The following is a 9,614-nucleotide window of genomic DNA, read 5'->3' as shown; positions in this document are numbered from 1 at the left end:
AACAGTGAAGATGAATTATAACTAACAATAGAACAAATCTACACATTTCCAATTAAATAAAAGCACAAAAAGGGGGAGAGTAGAAAATTAAACTGTTGCATTGGGGTACATTATTTGTCTGGATGAAGGTAAGTTGTTGCTTTAAGTACTTCTGAAGAGGCTGAAAGTTACGTTACACTGGCTAACGGAATAATCACTCACTCTGAATCTCATTTTGCTCACCTCGTAAAAATCTTACCGTTTCCTCTAATCGATGCGATGAACCTAGCGGGGAGTGAGCTCCCCTGGCAGATGAGGGAGATAATCTATCGTATATTTGACCGCCTCTCATTTTAATGTAAAATCACCAAATCCTGCAAAAAAGAAGAAAACAAAAAGGGGCAGAAAGGCTCAAAATTAACACCAGCATCGCACTCGCTGCACAATGTAAACATTAGCAGAAAAAACAAACCCCTTACAGACGCAAGTAATAACGGATGCACTTGAGGTAGCATCCTGTAATAGTATTGGCTAGCATTTGGAGGAGGAAGAGAAAAAAAAAAAAAAAAAAAAAAACATTGGACGCGCTTGCATGAAAAAAAACTTGTTCTCCTTAGCATCATATTTTTACTCTGGCTCGGCGTGTTTTAGCCATTTGCTGCCACACGCAATCTAGAAAACCACACAACCGCTGCTAACGTTAGCCACCCCCCCCCCCCCCCCCCCCCACACACACACACACACACACACAGTATTTAAAAAGCACGCCGACTGCCGTTAACATTATCCTGCTAGCGTTAGCACATACATAAACCTATATTCGGTAGATGTTTACCTCCGCATCCAGCTGCACGGTGCCCGGTTCTGGAGATGGATGAGGCCTGTCACGCCTTCTTCTAACCGCCCAGCTAGCTATCGTCCGCTTCCATTTCTGCGTGCTGTTTTCCAGTCGTTAGCCAGAGCCATTTTCACTGATGCTGAGCTGGGTGAAAGCGAACACCGTTCCCCGCAGAAATCAACGCCGACGGAGACCGCAGCCGCCTCCTTGCCATTTGTTTGCGAGCCTTTCGCGCCGACAGAGAGCTTTCGCTAAAGGTTTCGACGGCCGAGAAAAATTTGGGTGGTCGGTGATAATATTTTTGGGTAAAAGTGAGTGACGTGTGCTCTCTTAACATTGGTCCTTTCCGGCCCTTGTAATATTTCCGGGTAGCAAGAGCGGGGCTCACGGGTGGTTGAGTAGGGCTCAGAGCGGACTCAGCGTTTGGTTAAAGGGGGGATCCTCTTACACAAATGTTGCATATTCACATAGTTATTGGCCCACTCCGCTTCCACAACCCTCTGTCCGATTACATGCAAACATACCCAGCCTCAGTGAGAGGTTAATAACTTCTCCCCAGGCTGCATAATGCCTGGTGCTTTATAGGCCTATTATACCGTTAGGAATAATAATAATAATAATAATAATAATATCTTTAGGCTATGACATTTTTTCTTCTTTCTTTCTAATATATTTCGTGAAGAGAAATATATTATAACGTATATTTAAGATAAGTTTCTTATCTTTTTAGTTTAGAAACTGTTTATTCGAGATTTTAAGTAAGTTTAAATAAGTTTTATGCATATCCTACTTTGAATTATGCCATATAACACATTTAAATGTATTATTAATGGAATAAACTTTATAAATGTAATTATAATGTTTAAACTCTAATATACCTGTTTAGAAAGGTATAATCTGGTGAGGTTTAGAAAACAGGTATCCAGGGGCAAGATTTAATCCATATTTTAATGTTTTTACAGAAAATCACATTTAATATCAGTATTAGTATCATATATGTATTTAAACATATGGTGTGTAAATGACTAATATATATAATGACATATACATATAGTGATTGTTATAAATACCAAAGTACATTTTATTCATAGAATAAGTATCTCCTTTGAAAATCTAAAACTCATCATTTACTTGCAATTATCTCTCTTCTCAGTCCAATTTCTTTGTCTAGTTTGTCTGGATATTTTAGATTTTATAATAATATAGATTAGTATTCACAAGGAAGTAGTTCAGGAAACTAAGGCCTTCATTTCATTTATCACTGACCTTTCAGTCACAAACACATCCATAAATCTTACCTTTTAAAATCTCTTGTTATGACTGCTGCTGCTGCTGCAAAAAAAAGATTTTATGAACACATATAATTCCTCTTTTCTGTTTCCAAACCCAGATCCACACAATTAAGCCAGTTTACACGTGATCGGCCCCACAACAGCAAACTCCATTTCCAGATCCATATGAAATATAGATGTGAGATATGATTTGTGTTCTTCCAAAGCTGTGATGAATGTCACAGGGAACTTAACCTCAGGCTAAATCACAATTTTAATGATTTCAGCTCTGTGCCTGGGCTAGGATGCTAATTGTGTCCACGCAGCATGTAGGGCACAGAATCTTTTACTCAGGACCATAAGAAGACCCTGAAAGCTTTGATTCACACACATATATTTGCAATTTGAATATTAATTTGTCTCTTCTGGCAAATTTGCATTGTTTCTCAGCTATGGTCAGTGTCATAAACTGAGTGTAATTTGTGAAAAATGGGCTTTCACTTTACTTAGCAGATATATAATGCATTAATATTAATAGTAACAGGTGTTGGACGGTGGTGGCAGCTCAATAATTCACAATAAGAGCACCGGCAGTCAGATATTTTTTGTTATTTCTTTAGTATGCTCTACATATTAATCCACCCTGTATAAGTTAACAGTAATATGTGCATAATAAGGTTTAAATTATATGAAATGTTGAGCTTCATGCAGGTTTTGTATCAGAGCTGAGGAGCCACTGAACCTCCTGGTGGTGAAATGTGCAAATTACAATGATTATAATGCATCAGTGGCAGCCAGAGCCTAAATCAAACATAATATTTTATATTTTGTGCCCTTTGTGTACTTCCTGTATCAGCACTATGTCTGCTCTTTCATTTAAGCCTTCATACAGCTCAGTGCAATAAATGTATTCACAGGAGGTTTTAAATATGAGCTCCATAGCCCTTACCTCACTCTAAGGATCAGGCAGGTACAGTATGATATAACTCTGCACTCAGATGGTGTAGAGCTGTGAATTATATGAACACAATCTCACCTTTTCATTTCATTTTAAAGCACAGTTGTCCACTCCCACTGGCACTGTAAAGCCTTACACAATATCTCGCATCCCGGTGATGTGGAGGTTTTATCGTAGACTCTCTATCTGTGTGTGTGCTCACTAACCTACTGATGACTAAAATGCTTTTTGGTTAATATAGAGCTGTTGCTTCTCATTTGACCCCTTATAAAATGCTAATTTGTCTCGTGATTATTTTTAGAATCTCAGTTTCATAACATATTGCCTCTGACCAAGCCAGTGGTCTCAAAACTGTTGCTGGTTGCACAAACATATGTTAGACATATGTCAGGCCAGTCTTGATCTGAATCTTGGCCCCCCCCCCCACCTCAAGACATGTCATGTCTCTAATTAAGAATTAAGCGGAAATATTAAAATAATGTGTCACCTGGTTCAACAGAATTTTGTGGTAAATGTCTGTGTATACCAGTGGTGGGAGTAAATCTACTCAATATTGTACTTAAAAACTATTTTGAGGTACTACCTTGAGTATCTCCATTTCATTCTAACTTAACTAACTCCACTGCAATCCAGTATTGTAATTTTTTACTCCACTAGATTTATTTGATATAGTTACAGATTACGTTTTTACACACTAAACAAAATATATGATACACAGTTATAGATTAAACTGCTCATCAGTGTTATAGATTTGTTCAAACTAGTTCCACCTCGACCAGCTTCAACAGTAAAAAGCTACATATAATGAATGTATAATTATCCAATAATATAATACATAGTGATACAGGGCTTATTTCTGCTTCATGGGTATTTCTACTTTTGATACTTTAAGTACATTTGGCTAATAATACCTTAACACTTTCAATTAAGTGACATTTTCACTGCAGGACTCGTAATCAAGTATAGCCAGTCCTCCACCAGTGAAAATATCTGTGTCAGCTGAATTATTTTCTGCTGAAACGGAGAAATAGTTCATTGCCCTGCTATGTTTTAGTTCAGCAAGTGCATTAAATTAACATATAGTAGCAAATTAGTTCTACTTAAGATAGTCCTGAATTAGCTTTGTGGAAATGTCGACATCTATCTTAAGTTTGAACGATTGTTAAATCTTAAAAAAAAAAAAAAAAGTTGGCAAACAGGTACTTGAGAGAGTTTGCAGGTATTACCCAGCCCTTTCAAAATGCAGAGGAACACATTTATTTAATAAATATAATTTATAAGAAATATTTTTACATTTATTTGTAAGGCATATAGCTCAGTTTACATAGTATCAAAATGGTGCCTCTTTAAGAAAAGAGTGTGAAATGGTTGAGGAATATCTCTAACATATCCCATACTAAGATAAGAATATATATCAATGTCAGTGAAAATTGTCCCTTGGTTTGGTAATATTGATTAGCAATGTGGCGAAGAAGTCGATAATGGCAGAGGTTGGGTGTCTTCACAGAGATTACAGATAGATTACATTAAAGTAACCTCATACTCTATAATGAATGACAAAACATGTTTTTTTTCCACCAACTTTATTATACAAATTCTTTGTAAGTCACTGTTGTATCCAAGGGGATCAATGCATTGAACAATAACAAAAGGGTTGTTTTGAAATTTATAGGCATGAAAATAAATCCATGAATTTCATTACTGGACACGGTCCCTGTCCGTACAATTTACTGTTAGTAATGCTTTACATTTCAGGTGGCCATTTACCATCCTCTCTCCAAATGAATTCATAATGGCAAAAACACACACCATATTCATTCATTTCTTTCTGATAACTAGCCTTTTTTATATAGCTGACTTGCCTGTGTATTAGTTCTCAGTTGTGAAAAAGAAATAACCCCTATAGTTTTGTAGGAGGCTATGACAATAGAAAGACAACAAAATGTTATGAGTTTGGCACTGTACAATTCATTAAATACTAACACATAATTTGTTGAATCCTCAAATTAATGTCGAAGAGATCACTCAAAATATTCTGATTGTACTAGCTATACAAAATACAATACTTGCACAAATTAGATTAACCATTTATAAAATTGTGATAATGAGTTTCGATGGATATGGCTTGTGAGATATTACAGACTTTGCTACAGACCTTTTGTGGCTCTATTAAAAAAATCTAATACTACTGTATGTCATCTGTCCTATTTCCCTGAAAAAGACACTGCACTCAAAGCATTCAGGTTCCCTTACGCCTCCATTTCTCTCCAAACCTGTGTAATAAACATTCACCCGAACACACATACATTATGGCATCATGGGTTGAGTGTGTACAACCCATAATAAGTTATTGGGTCAGGCTGCTGCAGTGGAGACTGTGTCCAGTCTGGTGGCGTGAATAACTTCTGGCCCAGCCCAAACACATCTATCCATTTACCGGCTGTTAAAACACCGTTGTCTACACATACGTTTAGAAGGCTGCAGATTTTTTCAATAGTCGTTTTGTACCCGAGTGGAAACCTAAGTAATCACTTGAGATCAGGAAGTCATAAGGCCGATGTCTAGGCACAGTACATACAGCTGGGAAATTGGCCATATTGATGACCTTAAAATCCAGGCCTACTGTAAATGCCTCTCAATGAAATGGAGCTGGCATGCATCAAGATTCAGAATGTTTTTAAAAACTTGAATTTATGACCAGATGTATGAAAAACCAACTAGTCATGAGAATGCTAGTTATCTAAAAACAATAAACACTTAAATCCCACCAAGTAAAAGAACATCACATCATAAGATAATTGTTAATAATAACCATAACAGTTATAATAATTATTAATAATAACACTCCATCATATTCATAACAACTACATTTAGCACTGTGTATAGGAAGATTGTCCAAATGAAATCTGTGTTTCTGTTTATCAGTATTTCATCTCTGTATCCTTTCACATGACTGAACAAACAACCAAGCAGTAACAAGTTCTTTCTTTGATCGGCGTAATTATCTCTGATTTCTGTTGATTGAAAAAAAAGAAAAGAAGAAAATCCTCGCTCAGTACAATACCTTCAATTGATCAGTCACACTTTCAGCCGTGCTTGTACAGAATGTAAACCTTGAGGACACGATACAAAGTAAGTTTGTATCTGGTGCAAATATCAGGGGATAGATTTGTGCAAAGTTTTGTCTCTGTGTTTCTCTTTGAACTGTGCTTAAATTGCTCTTGTTTTTTGTACACATTAATACTTAATACATCATGACAATATCAACACAAAATCAAGAGAAAGAGATAGCATTTTATATGGACCACAGATATCACATACTACAGTATATAGGATAGGATAGCCCTTAGTATTGATAAGCGTTGTTATTGATGAAGATTTTTTTTCAGTTTTCTGTTTTTTTTGTGGGGTTTTTTTACTCATACTGGCTGAAGTGCGTTATGATACAGCAAGGTCTTCGTCTTGAGGATGGGCAGGGCTTCCTTACCAATCCGAGTCTCTTATGGCATATGGAGCCATGCCAGGAGAAGGCCTCAGGTCGCCTTCTCTCCTGACTCAGAGGTTTTTGACTTGCTCTGAAGCCAATCCTTTGACTGTACAAAATATCACTGACTTGAATAATTTGTCACCTGGTGAGAATAATAAAACGGTGATTGTCAGACCAGCTTCCTCTGTGGTATTTTCTTTGTATCTCCATAAATGGCTTTGAAGGACAGTTGTGTAAGTGCAACCTCTGCGTCATGGTCTATTCACTTGTGCTCTGTAGAAAAACCTTTGCTCTTCGTGCACAACCTACTTTAAACCAGGTTGCCTTTTTTATTGGTAAACTGAACACATATGTCTGTTATCTCTTGACTCGTCTACGTTTATGTCAAGATGTTTGTTTTGTAATAACGTGACAGATGGCTCTAAATTATTTGGTAGCCCATTGTTTTTTACATGTAGGTCCTGATTTATAGATGGGAACTTTAGGGGAAAACTTCCCCATAACGCACTCTAACCACTCCTGTAGTGTAACAGTGATCAGAGTGTGAGTTCCTCTTGGGATTTGATCTAAGGTCACATGGAAAACTAGGCAACCTAGGCATCAGATTGGTAATGTGGGTACGTCGGCAATTTAAATCGGGCGCGGAGTCCTGCCAATAGTGTCAGGCTGCTGAGTTCCAGTCAGAAACAGCCCCCACCCCTGTCTGCTCGTTTACCTAGGAAGCAACAAAATTCAGTTCTGTCTCCCTGTGTCAGGATGAGGTTGGTTCAGCAGAGTGTCCGATCTCAAAAAACCCTCACCAGGCACACGGTTCATTCAGACTCATCTGGTCCTTTCACCCTTGAGATTCAGTTTAATAAATCATTGTTGCTGAGGGCTGAGCAGGTTGACAGTCCAGCAGGTAGTTGGCTCAATTCTCTATTAAATTCTGTGATACAATATTCCACATGGTCCTCCTCTTCATCGACCTCTTTTATATATATATATATATATATATATATATATATATATATATATTTATATATTTATATATATATATCGTCGTGAGACTAATTCATCATTGCTCGGTTGCTTGGTTTTGGGGTTTGGGTTGAAAGCACGGGGTTAAATCTGCTCTGTGGGTCCAGTGGAATGGTTTAGCAATTCACACCCTTCTGCCGGCTGCAGGTGCGCTATATCCAGAGGGGAGCAAATCTTCATTTTAACACGCAGTTGGTTTTCTCCCTGTTGCGTCTCTGGCAGAACGCAACCTCGGAATGAACAATGCTTCAGCTGGCAGGCTGGAGGGCCCCAAACCCCCTGCTCTCCAGTAAACACAACAACACCAAATCCCAGCCTGCCTTCCACACTCCCTGCCACAACCTTTGCTCAGCTGGCCGCCCCTCCTATGGAGAGTTGCCACCAAAGTCCTGGAGCGTAACAGACTACTCCTCACTCAAACGCCTCGGTGAATACCTTCATTTCGGTTGAAAATAGGACAAATGGTTTCAGTCTGTTCTGGGCCCCCTCACTCCCTTACAAGCGTTTCTGCCAGCTGTTTTTATTTCATTTATCAGTACTTTGAAGCACGGGTGACACTCTTTGACACTATGGCATAAAGGAGGCAGGATGCGGTCATTATGTGCTTTTGAGTGTATTTACTGTGGTTGATAAACAATTCAGACGAAATTTTGGTTTTGGCTTTCCAGAGAAAGGTCTCGATGAGCTACTCTCTGGCTTACTGCACCACCAAGCGCCGGCCTTCACACCGCCAGCCGGCCCTCCAGTCCCTCTTCAGCACCACCTACACTGGGGTGGGAGACTACACCCTCAGGGGGTGGGAGAGGGAACCCTCCCCAGGCACGCAGTCCGTCCCTGGATCCGGCCGGCCCGCCTTCTGGCATGCCTGGCTCACCCACCCCCAATCCTTACCGTCTTGGATCCCCCTTGAGCCACAGTACAACCCAAATTACGACACTCTCTTCCAAGGCCCTCCGGAGGAAAGTTAAGTCCATCCTGACCAGCTGCCAACATGGGGGTGTGATTGTCCCTGGCAAACACGGGGACTCTGTTCCAGCTGTCAAGAACCAGCAACACCAGTACTACAAACCATGGGCTTGCCTCCAATAAGAACTCCAACACGCAGACCCTTCACCAGGATAGCCGCAGGACAGGAGGGAGAGGAGAGACAACAAGAACGTGGCCTCATGTCCCCAGACCATTTGGAGGACGAGACATGGGGGTCGGTTGGAGACGGGTTTGTAGATCCGTACCCACACAGGAAGGGATTGGTCCCCACGCTGCCTCGCAAGGGCAGAAGGCCAGTCCCACAGAACGTCTGCGCCCACGCCGTCCCTCGACCGGTCACCCACATGATCAAGATGAACTTCTCACCCCACATCCGGACGAGAGCAAGGAAGGAGCACGGGCATGACGGGGGCACATGAGTGGCATGGCTGGGCGGGGGAGATGCCTGGGGCTGGGGTAGTCATGGGGAACGGGAACACAGGGGGGCCACAGCGCCAGTTTAGGATGGCATTTTGCCAGCGAAAAGGCAGAACACCATTGAGCAGCTACATTTCATACCGGGAGTGGGGTTGGTGGGGATTCAGGAGGAAGGGGAGGAAGGGAGTTCAGGGGATCAGGACAGGGATAAAAATGAGCGTGACAGGTGTGGGTTTGTCCTGTTAGAGTTTTACCCCTCATCAAAGGTATTGGGAAGTAGATCACCCTTCTGGCATTAACTATAGATATACAACTACAAAACATAAAAACTAGGAAGTATAAAGTATAGTAACATATTATTAACGTGTTCTAGGCTATTCAAATTGTGTATCTTGTAAAGTAAATAGCTAAATATGATTTACTTATTAAAAAAATCTAAGTGGGAAATATCTGTTCCAATTATGTGATAGCCTTACATCAGCCATATTTTGTTAACAAAATTTGCCATATTGCCATATACAGCGGTGCCATTATTTGAGAAAGATCTGGGGACTGGAAGGGGTGAAACCAAAACTAACAGAAGTGTTGTTTCATTATTTTGTTATATATGTTTTCAAAAAGTTACTCAGGAGCATTATTAGATATGGGAACGGAGAC

At 39.9% G+C, this 9,614-nt stretch overlaps 1 protein-coding gene across 4 annotated transcripts in view; it reads right to left on the bottom strand.

The window, feature by feature from the left end:
* Nucleotides 1-1,222, bottom strand: part of si:dkeyp-69b9.6 (zinc finger protein 865) — a 9,652-nt gene extending 8,430 nt beyond the window's left edge. The window contains exons 1-2 of one of the 4 annotated variants that reach the window (XM_035672569.1): nucleotides 815-1,222; nucleotides 239-353 (exon numbers count right to left, since the gene is read on the bottom strand). The gene's annotated coding sequence lies outside the window, so the exon portion shown is untranslated. Of the gene's footprint in view, nucleotides 1-222; nucleotides 354-814 lie in introns of all 4 variants that reach the window. The other 3 variants (XM_035672568.1, XM_035672567.1, XM_035672570.1) reach the window with 3 other exon arrangements.
* Nucleotides 1,223-9,614: the final 8,392 nt, after the last annotated feature.

Source organism: Morone saxatilis, unplaced genomic scaffold (assembly GCF_004916995.1).
Source record: "Morone saxatilis isolate NCDOM2014 unplaced genomic scaffold, NCSU_SB_2.0 Contig24, whole genome shotgun sequence".
Taxonomy (NCBI): Eukaryota; Metazoa; Chordata; class Actinopteri; family Moronidae; genus Morone; species Morone saxatilis.
Note: the sequence above shows the minus strand (reverse complement) of the source record. Positions and strands in the feature narration are given on the sequence as shown.